Below are 18,108 nucleotides of genomic sequence, written 5' to 3' on the forward strand. Positions count from 1 at the left end.
GATTTATAATTTAGTAGATGTTCTTAGTGCAGAGAACTTCATACAAACACTCTTAATGAAAACTGGCATTTGACAGTATTACCTATTGATAAGTAGGTATAAGTCAGTATGTACACACACACACACACACACACACACACACACACACACACTTGCAATCTTCTGAGACACAGGAATTAGAATATCCAGTATAGCTGGATAATAATTCAGGCAGTCTTGAGACCAAACAGCCATTTTATGTATTTTCCACACCAGTGTTTTCTTCCAGAATTGTGAATGTCTGTCTTTTATTGCTGGTTCTTTGTTGGTTCTTTGTTGCCCCAGATCATGGTGCTTCTTGAAAGCTGCTGGTGAATGAACAATTTTGTTTCTATTCCCAGGATAACATCTGTAGGAAAACAACTCAGGCAGATATATTCACTTATACTAGCAAATGCTACTTTTTTTTTTATTTGCAGAAAGTTGTTTGAGGCGTGATTATGCAGCACCTGCTAAGATGTTGGCTGTTTCTTTCCCTGTTAGGAAGATGTGGTTCTGATGACCCTAGTTGTTTTGGGAAGAATAAGGGTAGTGATTAGGTGGTTATTGTCTCTCATTCGAAGGCAGATTTCTGGCTGAGACATCTTATTTTCAGTATAAAGTGTTTATATAAATGAGAAAAATGCCATACTCACACAAATCCTTGAAATGTCACATTCCTAGTATTTCAATCTGAATCTTATATTCCTCACAATAAATTCATCTCTGCAAAATGTCCAATCAATCCTTTCAACCCTTCCGCTATCATTCTAATTTAATTAAACACCGTTACAGTAAAATTATCATCTTTCCTGTGATAATTAAATTAATCTTGTATTCTGTTGCCTTAAATAATGAAAAAAAAGTTTATAAAAAATGAACTCAGTACTGAATATTTTAAGCTTTTCCATCTTATCACTTTCACTATGTAAATATACTTTAACTGTTTAGCCCCTGAATTACTTAAATTCCCTTTGCCTTAGTTGAGGCTGCTGATCCCACCTTCATGACTTTCTCTATGATCTCATCTTATGTACAATATCTTTCTTCTTTGATTTCTTCTCTAGATAGGTCAACCTTCTCATTTTGATCACATGCGCATAATTTGATCTCTTTCTCATGAAGAGTCTTCTCTTAGTCGTTAACCATAGTTTCATTTTCTACCTTCCTTTACCCTGCTAAGTGTACCAGTGTTTGATTTAGCTAGACTCCCTATCTATCCCTTACAATTATATTTGTCCCATAGAAAATTCCAGTGAACTGTCGGTGAATGTGAAGACAAAACTGCCTTTGCATTTAAATTTCTATCTCCTTGTGTTAGTCTGTAGTTACCAATGGCTGCTTCCTTCATGGTAAGCCACAGCTCCAGACGGGCTACACCTTCTGTAACTCTAAGTCTTGCCATGTTCAGAGAAACATATGTCACCAGCTGTTGTCAATTCTTAGGATTCTTCACCTTCTTTTTTGGTGTCCTATAAATGTGTCCAGACAACTGTAAAGCATCCTTTTATTAAACTCTTTTTCAGTCACCTTATATGAGTATGCCATATATGTTTCTTGTGGGAATTCCTCTAGATACAGTCTGCCCAACCCTAACAACATCAGTAAAGACTAAATAAACAACAAGTGAAAAAGTAGGACGTCTCAGTAAAGAAATAGAAGCCATAAAGTGGACCCAAATGAAAATTTTAGAACTGAAAAAATATGTTAACCACTAGTAAAATTGGGTAAAGAACACACAGAATTTCTCTGTATTGTTTTTACAACAGCATGTAAATGTAGTTATTTCAAAATCAGAAGTTTGATTTAAAATATCTATTTTAGAAGGACAGAAAAAAATTTACCTTGAAAGTATCAATATTTAGATGAAAAAAAAAAAGCCTCCAAATAATCAAATTATAATTTCTTTTTCTTTATGACCTTTTAAAACAGCTTTATAGGTATGCTTACATATAAAAAAAAACTTGCACACATTTAGCATATATGTATATATACAATTTGATGAGTTTGGATGTATGCATACACATGTGAAACTATCAACATGATCAAGGTAATAAACATAACTGTACCTCCATAAGTTTCCTCATGCTCCTTTGATTTTGTTGTGTGTGTTTTATATCACAGCTTTAATCACTAAATCACAGTACTGTAAATCACTATATTTGAAAATCCTTAACAATGTTCTCTATGCCTGTAATCTAACTCCTAATATCTTTACAGCTTGTTCCTTTGGAAAATGAACATGCTCATGAAAAATAAGTAACTACTCTTATCTTTTAATTATTAAGCATTAGTAGCAATGCTTTATGTAATAGGGATACTGATGGGTAGCCATGGATCAGACTAGTTAGGGGCTTATATGTATGATCTGGAATGGATTTGGGATTTTATTATAAATGTGAGTCAGATTAAGATTGAGAATCAGGTTGCAAATTAAGACTAAGTTTGCATGAGTATTAGCATATTATCTTTGTATGTACTCTCACTTGACAAATAAAAATTTTTCATATTATAAAATCTGTTCTCTGAAAATCTTCATTCCTAATTTGATTTACCTAAATTACTTAAATATATTTTTCTCTACCTTCTAATTATAGAAGCATTGTCATATATTCTTCTAATATGTGCTAATCTAAATTTAAATTTAGACCTTTAGTTCATTTAAATCAATTTTGTTGTATGATATAAAATGAAAAACTTATATTTATTTTCTTCTAAATAAAATATCCAGCACCCTAACACAATTTTTGGAATACCATTATTCCCTACTTGGGTCGTATTATTATTACATTTATATTATTGTTTTCACACAACTCCTTGAATCAATTGTTTCACTTTCTATCATTTCATTAACTTCTTAGACTTTTATTATACAAATATCATGCTATTATGATTAAAGAAGCTTGATAGACAAGGTACAGGTTCAGTTCAGTTCAATTGCTCAGTCGTGTTAAACTCCTTGCGGCCCCATGAGCCGCCAGGCCTCCCTGTCCATCACCAATTCCCAGAGTTTACCGAAATTCATGTCCATTGAGTCGGTGAGGCCATCTAACCATCTCATCCTCTGTTGTCCCATTGTTTTCCTGCCTTCAATCTTTCCCAAAGCAGGGTCTTTTAAAATGAATCAGCTGTTTGCATCAGGTGGCCAAAATATGAAGTCTCAGCTTCAACATCAGTCCTTCCAATGAACACCCAGGACTGATATCCTTTAGAACAGACTGGTTGGATCTCCTTACAGTCCAAGGGACCCTCAAGAGTCCTCTCCAACACCACAGGTGAAAAGCATCAATTCTTCGGTACTCAGCTTTCTTTATACTCCAACTCTCACATCCATACACGACTACTGGAAAAACCATAGCCTTGACTAGATGAACCTTTGTTGACAAAGTAATGTCTCGGCTTTTTAATATACTGTCTAGGTTGGTCATAGCTTTCCTTCCAAGAAGTAAGCGTCTTTTAATTTCATGGCTGCACTCACCACCTACAATGATTTTGGAGCACAAGAAAAGAAAGTCTGCCACTGTTTTCACTGTTTCCCCGTCTATTTGCCTTGAAGTGATGGGACCAGATGCCATGACCTTGGTTTTCTGAATGTTGAGCTTTTTTTTTTTGAATGTTGAGCTTTAAACCAACTTTTTCACTCTCCTCTTTCACTTTCATCAAGAGGCTTTTTAGTTCTTCTTCACTTTCTGCCATAAGGGTGGTGTCATCTGCATATATGAGGTTATTGGTATTTCTTCCGGCAATCTTGATTCCAGCTTGTGCTTCATCCAACCCAGCGTTTCTCATGATGTACTCTGCATGTAAATTAAATAAGCAAGGTGACGATATACAGCCTGACGTACTCCATTTCCTATTTGGGACCAGTCTGTTGTTCCATGCCCAGTTCTAACTATTGCTTCCTGACCTGCATAAAGGTTTCTCAAGAGGCAGGTCAGGTGGTCTGGTATTCCTATCTCTTTCAGAATTTTCCACAGTTTATTGTGATCCACACAGTCAAAAGCTTTGGCACAGTCAATAAAGTAGAAATAGATGTCTTTCTGGAACTCTCTTGCTTTTTTGATGATCCAGCGGATGTTGGCAATTTGATCTCTGGTTCCTCTGCCTTTTCTAAATCCAGCTTGAACATCTGGAAGTTCACGGTTCACATATTGCTGAAACTTGGCTTGGAGAATTTTGAGGATTATTTTACTAGCGTGTGAGATGAGTGCAATTGTGCTGTAGTTTGAGCATTCTTTGGTATTTTCTTTCTTTGGGATTGGAATGAAAATGGATCTTTTCCAGTCCTGTGGCCACTGCTGAGTTTTCCAAATTTGCTGACATATTGAGTGCAGCACTTTCACAGCATCATCTTTCAGGGTTTGAAATAGCGCAACTGGAATTCCTTCACCTCCACTAGCTTTGTTCTTAGTGAAACTTCCTAAGGCCCACTTGACTTCACATTCCAGGATGTCTGACTCTAGGTGAGCGATCACACCTTTGTGATTATCTGTGTCGTGAAGATCTTTTTTGTTTATTTTTTTTGTATTTTTTATTACTTATTCATTTAAAAAGTTTGTTTAGCAATTTCATATTTTATTCTCCCATATATACTTTAGAATCACTTGCAATAAAAAAGCCCTTTGTAGTTCCAACATTAATGTGATTCTGTAATTAATGTAATCTGTAATTAATGTTGCTATTGAATACAAATCTTTATGTGGCTTTTTAACTATTTATAATGTTATGCTTTTCCTCATTTATTTAGACATCTACAACAAAAGTGTATTTTTCTGTTGTGTGTGTGTGCTTCTGCAATTTTTAAAATAAGGTTTTGGTGACAGGATCATCCCAGTATTATAAAATAAGCTGAAGGGCTTTTCATGTCATTCTGCTGTGAAGTTTTGTAAAATATGAAGGGTTTGTCTGTCATCTGAGTGTATGTTAACATTCACAAGTAAAACTACCTGGAACTTGTGTCTTTTACAGTCATGTACCTTTGAAAATCTTTTCTTCTAATGCTTTCAAACGTTGAATCTTTGATCTCTTCTTAGACCAGTTATTATGATATATATTTTGCTAGAAAATCATGAAAGTTGTCATGAATTAGCATAGAACTGTCACTTATAATAATTTAAATCCCTTTGAAGCCTGTAGTTCTATCTTCTTTCTCAACTCTGAGGTTGTACATATTAGTATCTTTTTCTTTCTTTCTTGTTTTACTCTTAATGAGATGTGACTTTTTAAGTAAAGAGAAGGTGACTCTATTCAGAGTTTCATACTCATTTTTTTTTCACTTCAACATAATCTAAACTTTTATCATTATACTAATGTAATTTTTAGTTTATGTTGATTCTTTCCTTTTATAAACTTAATATGGCCCATGTAGTTTCTTTTGTTTCTGAAAAGGAAAGAATTTACATGAATACAATCAGTTTCTTAAAGAAGCTTTGATAGGATATAATGTTTCTTATTGCCAAATTCAGACTTAAATTGAAGAAAGTGGGGAAAAGCACTAGACCACTCAGGTATGACCTAAATCAAATCCCTTTTGATTATACAGTGGAAGTAAGAAATAGATTTAAGGGGCTAGATCTGATAGACAGAGTGCCTGATGAACTATGGATGGAGGTTTGTGACATTGTACAGGAGACAGGGAGCAAGATAATTCCCAAGAAAAAGAGATGCAAGAAAGCAAAATGGCTGTCTGAGGAGGCCTTACAAATAGCTGTGAAAGAAGGGAAGTGAAAAGCAAAGGAGAAAAGGCAAGATATACCCATTTGAATGCAGAGTTCCAAAGAATAGCAAGGAGAGATAAGAAAGCCTTCCTCAGTGATCATTGCAAAGAAATAGAGGAAAACAATAGAATGGGAAAGACTAGAGATCTCTTTAAGAAAATTAGAGATACCAAGGGAACATTTCATGCAAAGATGGGCTCAGTAAAAGACAGAAATGGTATGGACCTAACAGAAGCAGAAGATATTATGAAGCAATAGCAAGAATACACAGAAGAACTGTACAAAAAAGATCCTCATGATCCAGATACTCACGATAGTGTGATCACTCACCTAGAGCCAGACATCCTGGAATGTGAAGTCAAGTGGATCTTAGGAAGCATCACTACAAGCAAAGTTAGTGGAGGTGATAGAATTCCAGTTGAGCTATGTAAAATTGTCAAAGATGATGCTGTGAAAGTGCTGCACTCAATATGTCAGCAAAATTGGAAAATTCAGCAGTGGCCACGGAACTGGAAAAGTTCCAATGGCAGAGCAAGGTAATGCCAAAGAATGCTCAAACTATAGCACAATTGCACTCATCTCACACGCTAGTAAAGTAATGCTCAGAATTCTTCAAGGCTTCAGCAATATGTGAACCATGAACTTCCAGATGTTCAAGCTGATTTTAGAAAAGTCAGAGGAACCAGAGATCAATTGCCAACATCCACTGGATCATTGAAAAAGCAAGAGAGTTCCAGAAAAACAATTATTTCTGCTTTATTGACTATGCCAAAGCCCCTGACTGTGTGGATTACAATAAACTGTGGAAAATTCTGAAAGAGATGGGATACCAGACCACCTGACCTGCCCCTTGAGAAACTTGTATGCAGGTCAGGAAGGAACAGTTAGAACTGGACATGGTACAACAGACTGGTCCCAAATAGGAAAAGGAGTATGTCAAGGCTGTATATTGTCACCATACTTATTTAACTTATATGCACAATATATCATGGGAAATGCTGGGTTGGATGAAGCACAAACTGGAATCAAGATTGCTGGGAGAAATATTAATAACCTCATATATGCAGATGACACCACCCTTATGGCAGAAAGTGAAGAAGAACTAAAGAGCCTCTTGAAAGTGAAAGAGGAGAGTGAAGAAGTTGGCTTATACTCAACATTCAGAAAACTAAGATCATGCCATCCAGTCCACTCACTTCATGGCAAACAGATGGGGAAACAGTGGACGACTTTATTTTTCTGGGCTCCAGAATCACTGCAGATGGTGACTGCAGCCAAGAAACTAAAAGATGCTTACTTCTTGGAAGGAAAGTTATGACCAACCTAGACAGCATATTAAAAAGCAGAGACATGACTTTGCCAGCAAAGATCCATCTAGTCAAGGCTATGGTTTTTTCCAGTAGTCATGTATGGATGTGAGACTTGGACTGTAAAGAAAGCTAAGCACCAAAGAATTGATGCTTTTGAACTGTGGTGTTGGAGAAGACTCTTGAGAATCCCTTGGACTGCAAGGAGGTCCAACCAGTCCATCCTAAAGGAGATCAGTCCTGGGTGTTCATTGGAAGGACTGATGTTGAAGCTGAAACTCCAATACTTTGGCCACCTGATGCGAAGAGCTGACTCAAGAAAAGACCCTGTTGCTGGGAAAGATTGAGGGCAGGAGGAGAAGGGGATGACAATGGGTGAGATGGCTGGATGGCATCCCCAACTCAATGGACATGAGTTTGTGTAATCTGTGAGTTGGTGATGGACAGGGAGGTCTGGCATGCTGCAATCCATGAAGTTGTAGAGTTGGACAGGACTGAGTGAATGAACTGAACTGAACTGATCATTTCTTTAAAAGTCTCTTTTAATTTATAGATGGTTTCCATTTTAAAATTTAGTTTAATGTTAAGCTAGTTTTGTTAACTTCTATGTTTTTTGCATTAACATCTGAAAACATGGTCTCTAAAAATCACTGAGGCTATCTTTGCTACTCATATACAAAATTTTTGTAAAAGCTCCATCAACAAAAGAGAGAAGAATGTGTTTTTCTGTTTGTTGGTTCAGACATCATTTTTCCTTTGGGTTTATGTTCAAGTTTTCAGATTATTTTTTTCTACCCCTATAGTGACAGAGATTATAAGTATTAGAAAAAGCTACATTAAAAGCATCTGGATCAGATGCTCTGTAAAGTGATGTGCTATCTTCATCTCTCTTTCTAGTCCTGGAGCTACTCTGTGATTCAGATTATGTAATATGATTTTAGCTGCCTCCCCTTCTGTTTGAATTGGTGTTTCTTTCTGTTGCTGTTAGCAAACATGTTATTCAAATTCAAAACATTTTTATATTTATCTTTTCTATTTCAGATCAAATCTTATTAATAACCCCAATTCCTACTCATTTTGTTTTTAATGCACTTAAGGTATATATACACAGAAGCCTTCATGATTTTAAAGGATCGAGGTGCACAATTAATTTACCAAGAGTTGACACCTTAAAGGTACGTTAAAAATATCTATAAATCAAAACTCATAAAGCACATTAACATTTTTAAACAGAAAATCCCAAAGGCCACTTAGAGGGGGATGCATATGGGCTTTCTCTCTAAATGCCTCATATAGTTTCTTTTTAATATTTTCTACTTTGATATTTTGACAAGAGAAAACCCTACCATTATATGTCTGCTTTATATAAACCATTTAAAGCAATATGAGAAAAATCAATCTGAATTCAAAATGCATTTTAAGTGCTATTATAATAAAACAGCTGTCTATATATAATATAGGTGCCCATGTTTAAGATGCTTAAAGAAATGTACTACATCCATAAAAGATAATGTAGATATAAAAATATTGATTTTTCAAAATATAGAGAGTAGGAAATGCATTATTGAGTGGATATAATTTCTAAAATTTACCTGAGTGAAAATTCAAGAATAAGAGTACATTTCTGGGATACTCTTTTATGTGATTTCATTCACAAAAGTAAGGAATGGTTACCAAGCAGCAGTCCTTCCCAATATTAAGCACACCAAGACATTGCACACACAAGCTCATGTATAATTGAGCATGCACACATATACAGTTGCACACACAGGACGTTACCTGCACATACACACAGACACTAGATATCTCTAATTTTGGGGACCTTGTTAGCAGGTTTTTCCAGGGTGAAGTATGCATAAGAAAAATTTGAAGATACTTTAAAAAATATTTCTAAGTCACCGGACACACAAACACGCTTCTTTGAAATAAATACTGAGTTCTGCCGACCCTTGATATAATAATAACATTAGGAATATCACTTATTTTGTCCCATTATTTCTAAAATTTAGTAAAGTTTTAATCAACTTCTCCCCCCCCCCCCCCCCCAAGGTTACACCCATTTAAAGGAAGAGACTTTCTACAAAGAAGGAATAGTATGAATGGAACTATGTAGACAATAAGTAAGGTGATGACACATTATGAGGGGCAAAAACCTCTCCTCTCTTTTTCTTCATTATCACCCCCATCTCTGTCATGTTAAAAGAGATTGCCTTTGTCTAAGAGATGTTAATGTTTCTAAATCTAATGCCCTCAGATCCCATTCACTTCCCTTTGCATCTAGAATAAATATCTGGCTATGCTTTTTGAGGACATATTGACCATTTGTAGTGAATTAAAGAATGTGATTTTGAAGGACAAGGGACCCTGGCTTGCTACAGTTCATAGGGTGGCAAAGAGTCAGACAACTTAGAGACTGAACAACACCACCAAGGAATGTGAGGGGCCTAGGATAGTTTGTTTGTTTGTTGGTTCCTAAGTGACTGAGTGTGTTACAGGCTTTTGTTAAAGGTACAGAACTAAAGGAGATCAGTCCTGGGTGTTCACTGGAAGGACTGATGCTGAAGCTGAAACTCCAATACTTTGGCCACCTCATGTGAAGAGTTGACTCATCGGAAAAGACCCTGATGCTGGGAGGGATTGGGGGCAGGAGAAGGGGGTGACAGAGGATGAGATGGCTGGATGGCATCACTGACACGATGGACATGTGTTTGAGTAAACTCTGGGAGTTGGTGATGGACAGGGAGGCCTGGCATGCTGCGATTCATGGGGTTGCAAAGAGTCAGACACGACTGAGCTAGTGAACTGAACCGAACTGAACTGAAAAAACTTAGGAGGGTCAGCAGGTCTGAGGGGCAGAAAAGTGGGTTCTGTGTTAGCCTTCTGAGTTTTGGATGACTGTGATAGTACTTAGTGGTTATAATCCCCAGTACAGTTGCCCACTACTTTCTGTATGCCCAGATGTTCTCTAAATTTTTATGATAATATCTATAGTATTTTACCTCACTTCAATTAGTTTACTAAATTTCGAACCTTCAAAGTCAAGATGTGAATGTTTTTACTTCACAGAATCTCATGCATTGTCTGATACGTGATAAGTGTAATAGGAGGTAGAATCAAACTGTTTTCTTTCTCAAAATGTTTATGAAGGCTCAAATGCCAAGAACAATATAGTTGTTTTCATTGCTATATCATTCTAATGGTCCTAAACACTTTTGTAAGATGTGTGAAGAGATAGCAATAAGATATTACCAGCATTAATTCACTTCTCCCTTTTCTTGTTATTTTTATAAATGGGGTTGGGGTATTGTACAGGAAAGGGTGTGATAACTTTGGGGGAATGATTGTTGGAGTGATGTGACATTTGCTCTCCCTACCTTTTGGAGGAAGAAAATAAAGCACATCTCTGTCACCTCAGGTCAGGTGAGTGGGGATTCAAGGAAATAGTTTGGAAAGCTTTATATGAGTCTTCTGAAGACTCAGGGATATTGAAGCCTGGTATCTTTCTCCTCTATGAGAAGTCAAAAGGTAAAAACACTTTGATTAATTATGTTTCAACCATCAAAACAAAACAAGAGAGGACTGTGATCAAGGAAGCCACATTTCTTCCAGAAGTATTGGAAATGAGTGTGTTAACCTGATGAAATTTTGGAAGGTGATTGGCCTAGGGTCACCTAGGAAACAGTCCTAAAATGGGTAAGTGATTTCTATCAGAAGGATGAGTATGTGCAGACCATGCCCTGAGGAGGAATTGGTAAAAAAGGGAATGGGTGAATGTCAAGAGGATTACAGGTACAAGTTCCATTGGGAGGGTCTCTGAGGAACTCACAGAAATCACATAAGAGAAAGCCGAAAGTTATTCCTTTGTCACCCTGACAGCACTGAAACCAAATTACGAGTTTACCAACCTAGTGAGGTCTGTGCTATCTCTTATCTCTCTTGCAACCATCACTTCAGTTTAGTTCAGTCACTCAGTTGTGTCCAACTCTTTGAGACCCCATGGACCACAGAACACCGGGCCTCCCTGTCCAACACCAACTCCTGGAGTTTACCTGGACTAATGTCTATTGAATCAGTGATGCCATCCAACCATCTCATCTTCTGTCAGCCCGTTCTTCTCCTGCCTTCAATCTTTTCCATCATCAGGGTCTTTTCCAATGAGTCAGTTCTTCGCATAAAGTGGCCAAAATATTGGAGTTTCAGCTTCAACATCAGTCCTTCCAATGAACACTCAGGACTGATTTCCTTTAGGATGGACAGGTTGGATCTCCCTGCAGTCCAAGGGGCTTTCAAGAGTCTCCTCCAACACCCAGTCCAAAAGCATCAATTCTTCGACGCTCAGCTTTCTTTGTAGTCCAACTCTCACAGCCATACATGACCACTGGAAAAACCATAGCCTTGACTAGATGGACCTTTATTGGCAAAGTAATGCTCTGCTTTTTAATATGCTGTCTAAGGTTGGTCATAACTTTCCTTCCAAGGAGTAAGTGTCTTTTAATTCCATGGCTGCAATCACCATCTGCAGTGATTTTGGAGCCCAGAAAAATAAAGTCAGCCACTGTTTCCACTGTTTCCCCATCTATTTGCCATGAAGTTATGGGACCTGATGTCATGATCTTAGTTTTCTGAATGTTGAGCTTTAAGCCAAGTTTTTCACTCTCCTCTTTAAATTTCATCAAGAGGCTCTTTAGTTCTTCTTCACTTTCTGCCATGAGAGTGGTGGCATTTGCAGATCTGAGGTTATTGATATTTCTCCTGGCAATCTTGATTCTAGCTTATGCTTCATCCAGCCCAGTGTTTCTCAAGATGTTTTCTGCATATAAGTTAAATAAGTGAGTGTCAATATACAGCCTTGATGTACTCTTTTCCTGATTTGGAACCAGTCTGTTGTTCCATGTCCAGTTCTAACTGTTCCTTCCTGACCTGCATACAGATTTCTCAAGAGGCAGGTCAGGTGGTCTAGTTTCGAATCTATTTAAGAATTTCCACAGTTTGTTGTGATCCACATAGTCAAAGGCTTTGGCATAGTCAATAAAGCAGAAATAGATGTTTTTCTGGAACTCTCTTGCTTTTTCAATCAATAAAACACAATCACAGAAAACTAACCAATCTAATCACATAGCCTTGTCTAACTCAGTGAAACTAAGCCATGCCATTAGGGTCACCCAAGACAGATGGGTCATGGTGGAGAATTCTGACAAAATGTGGTCCACTGGAGAAGGGAATGGCAAACCACTTCAGTATTCTTGCCTTGAGAACCCCATGAAAAGTATGAAAAGGCAAAAAGATAGGACACTGAAAGATTAACTCCCCAGGTTGGTAGGAACCCAAAATGCTACTGGAGATCAGTGGAGAAATAACTCCAGAAAGAATGCAGAGATGGAGCCAAAGCAAAAACAACACCCAGTTGTGGATGTGAGTGGTGATGGAGCAAGGTCCGATGCTGTAAAGAGCAATATTGCATAGGAACCTGGAATGTTAGGTCCATGAATCAAGGCAAATTGGAAGTGGTCAAACAGGAGATGGCAAGAGTGAACATTGACATTTTAGGAATCAGTGAATTAAAATGGACTGGAATGGGTGAATTTAACTCAGATGACCATTATATCTACTACTGTGGGCAAGAATTCCTTAGAAAAAATGGAGTAGCCATCATAGTCAACAAAAGAGTCCGAAATGCAGTACTTGGATGCAATCTCAAAAGCAGCAGAATGATCTCTGTTTGTTTTCAAGGCAAATCATTCAATATCACAGTAATCCAAGTCTATACCCCTACCTGCAATGCTGAAGAAGCTGAAGTTGAATGGTTCTATGAAGACCTTGCAGCCATAGCAACCCAGTAAAAGTCAGCACACGAGGGGGAGGAGATGTGGTTTTCTAAGTATGGTCCCTGACAAGCGGCAGCAACAGTGCCATCAGGGAACTAGTTAGAAATCTTTCTTAAACCTCATCAGACTGACTGAATGAGAAGTTTTCAGACTTAGATACAGCAGCCACTCTAATACACTGTATAGTTGATTCATGCTGATTCATAGGGGAGTGTGATAGCCACTGTGTTAAGAGAATGAAGAGGTGGGTGTCACACTGTGCTACACTTGTCTGTGGCAGGCCTGAGATGTAGAAGGAAAAGAACTCTCAAGCAGATCAGTTGGACTTTTGGATAGGAAATGATTTTTAAATAACTGAAACTGAGGCTTACCCTTGCACCATAAAGGACTAAAGAATCGATGGGCCATGCTTGATAGAAGAGGAAGGAATGAGATTAGAGAGTGTGTTTGATAAGGAAAGGGGAAAAACAGAGTTGCTTTCCAATTTTTTCCCCTACAGAGCTCAGTTCATTCAATACACTTGACAGGAATGTGTCAAATAAATGTGTTCATAAATTTGAGTAAATGCACAAGTCTGAAACATAAATGAAAAGCAGAGGAAGAGATAATGAGTTTGTTGTCTACTGCACATGGATGCTAGTTAAAGCCATGAGAAATGTGGAGATTTATAAAAAGGTCAGGAAACCAAAGACGGGAGTCTGGAAACATCAGTATTTAAATAAGAGCTGGAGAAAGAAGTTATCATGAGATAGATGGGAAAAAATAAAAAGAATTGTTAGAGATGTTAAAGAAAAACTAAGAGAAGTAGTAAAATATGTGGCAACGAAGATTTAATTATAAGGAAAATAACAAAAAAGAAAATGGACTGAGTTTAATTTTCTGTAGAGATTCAATAGTACTAGATGTGAAAATGTGGATTAATTTTTTTCCAAGAGTCTTAGAAAGCAACAGAAGTAAGGAAAGTCAAAAGCTGGGGATTGGAGGTAAAAAAAACAAAGGAAAGCATTTAATTCGCATGAGTCAGAATGTGTGGATGTTTATATGTTTTAGGTTAACAGCCTTTAGACATAAAGATACTCAGAATTTAGGAACATGTTGTAGTGATACAACATAACCCAGAGGAGTAGAGGAAGGAAGGGATAATAGGCATCAGTTAAATAGCTGGTTGTTTAAACAGAATTTCATAATGGTTCATTAACAACAGCAACTGAATGACTATTAATTATTGAAGTGTAGTATTTAGATAGTGGTATAAGATTTCCATAAGCTGATCACCTAAAGCAATAAAATTTAAATAATTCATGAGAGGAGATCTTATGCTACAAAGTATTAGCTAATTCCTTATTAGCCCATTCACATAGAATTTCAAGCAACTTCCACTGTTCCTGATGATATAATCCATTCCCGCCATGAACTTTTGCTTGTCTTTTTTTAGTATGGGACTAGGTGTACTAGAAGAATTATACCATCTTCCCAATCATATCCACATGGCTTCCCTTTTTATGTGTATTTTGGAAATTGTATATCCTACTTAATGATTGTAGTAAGGACTGTAGCTGCTTGTATGGGAACTGAAAACTCTAATGAAATTATATAGAATTTTCAGTCTTATGGTTCAAAGCTTTTGCTTTCTCAGTCATTTACTTTTTAATTCTTTAAACAAGCAATTATTATGGTACAGTTGGGTATGGTAACACAACAGGGCACAGGGCATGCATACTCCTGCCTTCATGGAAATTCAAGCGTCCTGAGGAGGATGTGGGGGTCCCCTGGTGGTTCCGCTGGTAAAAAATCTGCCTGCAGTGCAGGAGATCCTGGTTCAGCTCCTGGGTCCTGAAGACCCACTGAAGAACGGATAGGCTGCCCACCCCAGTGGTCTTGGGCTTCAGTTGAAGAGGAGATGGTCAGATGGTTAGCTGCCTGCTGGGATGAGGTAACTGCCTTTTGTGTGGGTGCGCAGATAAGGGGCTGATGGAGGTAATGGGGGGGAAGCTATAGAGGAGAGGGTAGGTAAGGCATGAGTCCAGGGGAATAGGCATCCTCAGCTGACAGTAATGATGTAAATATTTATTTATTGTGATATAAGTATTTAGTCAAGAGGAGTGAGTGCTCCAAGAAGGTAGGTGGAACATTAACATAACACAAAGGCCTAGAAATCACACAGAACAGCCTAGAAGGAGTTAAATAGGTAAGAATTTACTGTGGTAATCTTAATGAGAGCAATGATGGTCTATATTTTACTCATAGCAAAGTGGATGAGGATAAGTAAACAAATGTAAATAACTGCATATTGAGCCAAGGCTACTGGGTGATCTTATCCAATAAGGAGAAAACCTTACTCTCCTAATCTCTTCCCGCAATTGGATCGATTAGCCCAGGGTGTTGTGGTCATACCACTGCCTTGCCTGCCCTGGATAAGGTAAATCAAGGATGAAACAGGCCTCAGATATATGGCTGGGTCTGAGAAATGGTCCCTCCATTATCAAAATCTCTTTAGTGCAAAATACAGAGGGAATATTGAGAGAGGGTACAGATCATATGGAAAAGAGTTCTGTAACTGCCACCCTTGGAGGTGAGAAAGTGAATTAATGGTCTGATAGAGTGACGTCAGGAGATCACCGGCAAACCAGTGTGTTGTCCCATGCAGAGTCTGTCTGCACAAGACACTGACTGTTCAGTGTGGAAGCCATCTCACAGATTTCAGACCCTGATGGGACAGCTTGTTCATAACAGGGGATTTGTGGCGAATTCTCTGGTGGTCCAATGGCTAGGGCTCCATGATTTCATTTCCGAGGACCCAGGGTTGGATTCCTGGTAAGGGATCTGTGATCTTAAAAGCTGCATGATGTATCCCTCTCCACAACCACAATTTTTTTTTTAAAGGGATTCCCTTTCTTATCAAGATGACACATGATGGTATTACCCATATAAAGTAGGAGAAAGTTAGGAGAAACACAGTTTGGAATTGTTTTAGAAATCAAGCATATTCATATAGTGTATTATTACCATAGAGTTAAAATATCTTGAGGAATGACCAAGTTTAGAATATGGCTATGGAGATGGGTGTTTCAGGTGGAACGAATAGGATGGTCATTCAGAATGTTGGGTCAAGGAACTGGAAGTGCAGTTCTGGAAGTGCACTTAGGAACTGGAAGTGCTGTAGGTAATTTTTTATATAGCCATGTATTGACTCAGTATGACAGTAAGGTTTGAATGTAGTAAGATGAGAAAAGCTGGTAGCAAAGTTATTAGTGGAAAAGAGGAGAGTGATAAGAATGAGGAATGAAAGCATGAGGAACGGTAACTTGTTGTATAGCCAACTGGCATAGGCCTCCAAAAGCAGTGGAGTGATTTTTTTATATGAGAAATCATCAACAATGGCTTGGAAAAGCCACGAGGAACCAAGATTACACCAATCTCATCTATTAGCTATGCAGGAGTGTAAGAACGTGGTAAATTCCTCTTGAATGTTCTGCAGAGAAATCTGTTTCCACAAGGCCACAAATTTAAAGTGAGAGGATGAGACTAGTGGAATAGTTTTCAAAATTCACAGTGGAAATATTTGGGAGCAAGATTAAGAAGAAATAAAGCATTGCATGTGTTTATTGTTAGAACATGACACAATAACTTATGGAAAAATCTTGCACCTTGAGTGCTGGCCAAGAGTTTCAAGGATGTTGAAGAATGGTAGATAGTAAACCTTGTATAATAGGCTGCATTTAATAATAAGACATATGCAAAGAGAAAACTATGCAAAGTTGGCTGTAAGGATAACCATAAGTGTTGTTATATTGAAGTCGCAAAACCCACTCTGATAGGTCATCAGTTAAAGAACAGGTTTCCAAAGTGTTTGGAGTTTTATATGCCTTTAATACATTTATGAAACCACTCAACTAGATACACGATTATAATACTATGAGGCAGATTTTCTTATGTGGAAAACCTAATCATATTTTATAATCATTAACCACTACTATCCTTACATGTAAACCTTTTTTTTTTTTTTTTTTCCCACGATTTCAGAGGTCATACTTTTGGCTAAGAGAATAGATATTCTAATTCTGTTACCACTAAAATTTTACCAATGTAATTCTTTTCCTCTAGGTTAACAGTAAAAATGTGAATATTTAATTAATATTAGTATTTTGCTATATGATCAAATTCCCAATGTCCATTGGATCACTGAAAAAGCAAGAGAGTTCCAGAAAAACATCTAATTCTGCTTTATTGACTACACTAAAGCCTTTGACTGTGGTTCACAACAAACTGTGGAAAATTCTGAAAGAGATGGGAATACCAGACCACCTGACCTGCCTCCTGAGAAATCTGTATGCAGATCAGGAAGCAACAGTTAGAACTGAACATGGAACAACAGGCTGTTTCCAAATTGGAAAAGGAGGACGTCAAGTCTATATATTGTTACCCTGATTATTTAACTTATATGCAGAGTATATCATGTGAAATGCCAGGCTGGATGAAGCCCAAGCTGGAATCAAGATTGCTGGGAGAAATATCAATAACCTCAGATATGCAGATGACACCACCCTTATGGCAGAAAGCAAAGACAAACTAAAGATCCTCTTGATGAAAGTGAAAGAGGAGAGTGAAAACGTTGATTTAAGACTCAACATTCAGAAAACCAATATCATGGCATCTGGTCCCATCACTTCATGGCAAATAGATGGGGAAACAATGGAAATAGTGGGAGACTTTATTTTTTGGGCTCCATAATCACTGCAGATGGTGAGTACAGCCATGAAATTAAAAGATGCTTCCTCCTTGGAAGAAAAGCTATGACCAACCTAGACAGCATATTAAAAAGCAGAGACATTACTTTGCCAGCAAAGGTCTGTCTAATCAAAGCTGTGGTTTTCCCAGTAGTCATGTATACATGTGAGATTTGGACTATAAAGAAAGCTGAGTGGGGAAGAATTGATGCTTTTGAACTGTGGTGCTGGAGGAGACTCTTAAGAGTCCCTTGAACTGCAAGGAGATCCAACCAGTCCATCCTAAAGGAAATCTGTCCTGAATACTCATTGGAAGGACTGATGCTAAAGCTGAAACTCCAAAACTTTGGCCACCGGATGCAAAAAACTGACTCATTTGAAAACACCCTGATGTTTCATTCTTTTACAAGTGGTTGACCAGTTTTCCCAGCACCACTTGTTAAAAAGTTGTCTTTTTTCCATTGTATATCCTTGCCTCCTTTGTCAAAGATAAGGTGTCCATAGGTTCGTGGAT

The sequence above is a fragment of the Muntiacus reevesi genome, chromosome 16, assembly GCF_963930625.1.
Source record: "Muntiacus reevesi chromosome 16, mMunRee1.1, whole genome shotgun sequence".
In the NCBI taxonomy this organism is placed as follows: domain Eukaryota; kingdom Metazoa; phylum Chordata; class Mammalia; order Artiodactyla; family Cervidae; genus Muntiacus; species Muntiacus reevesi.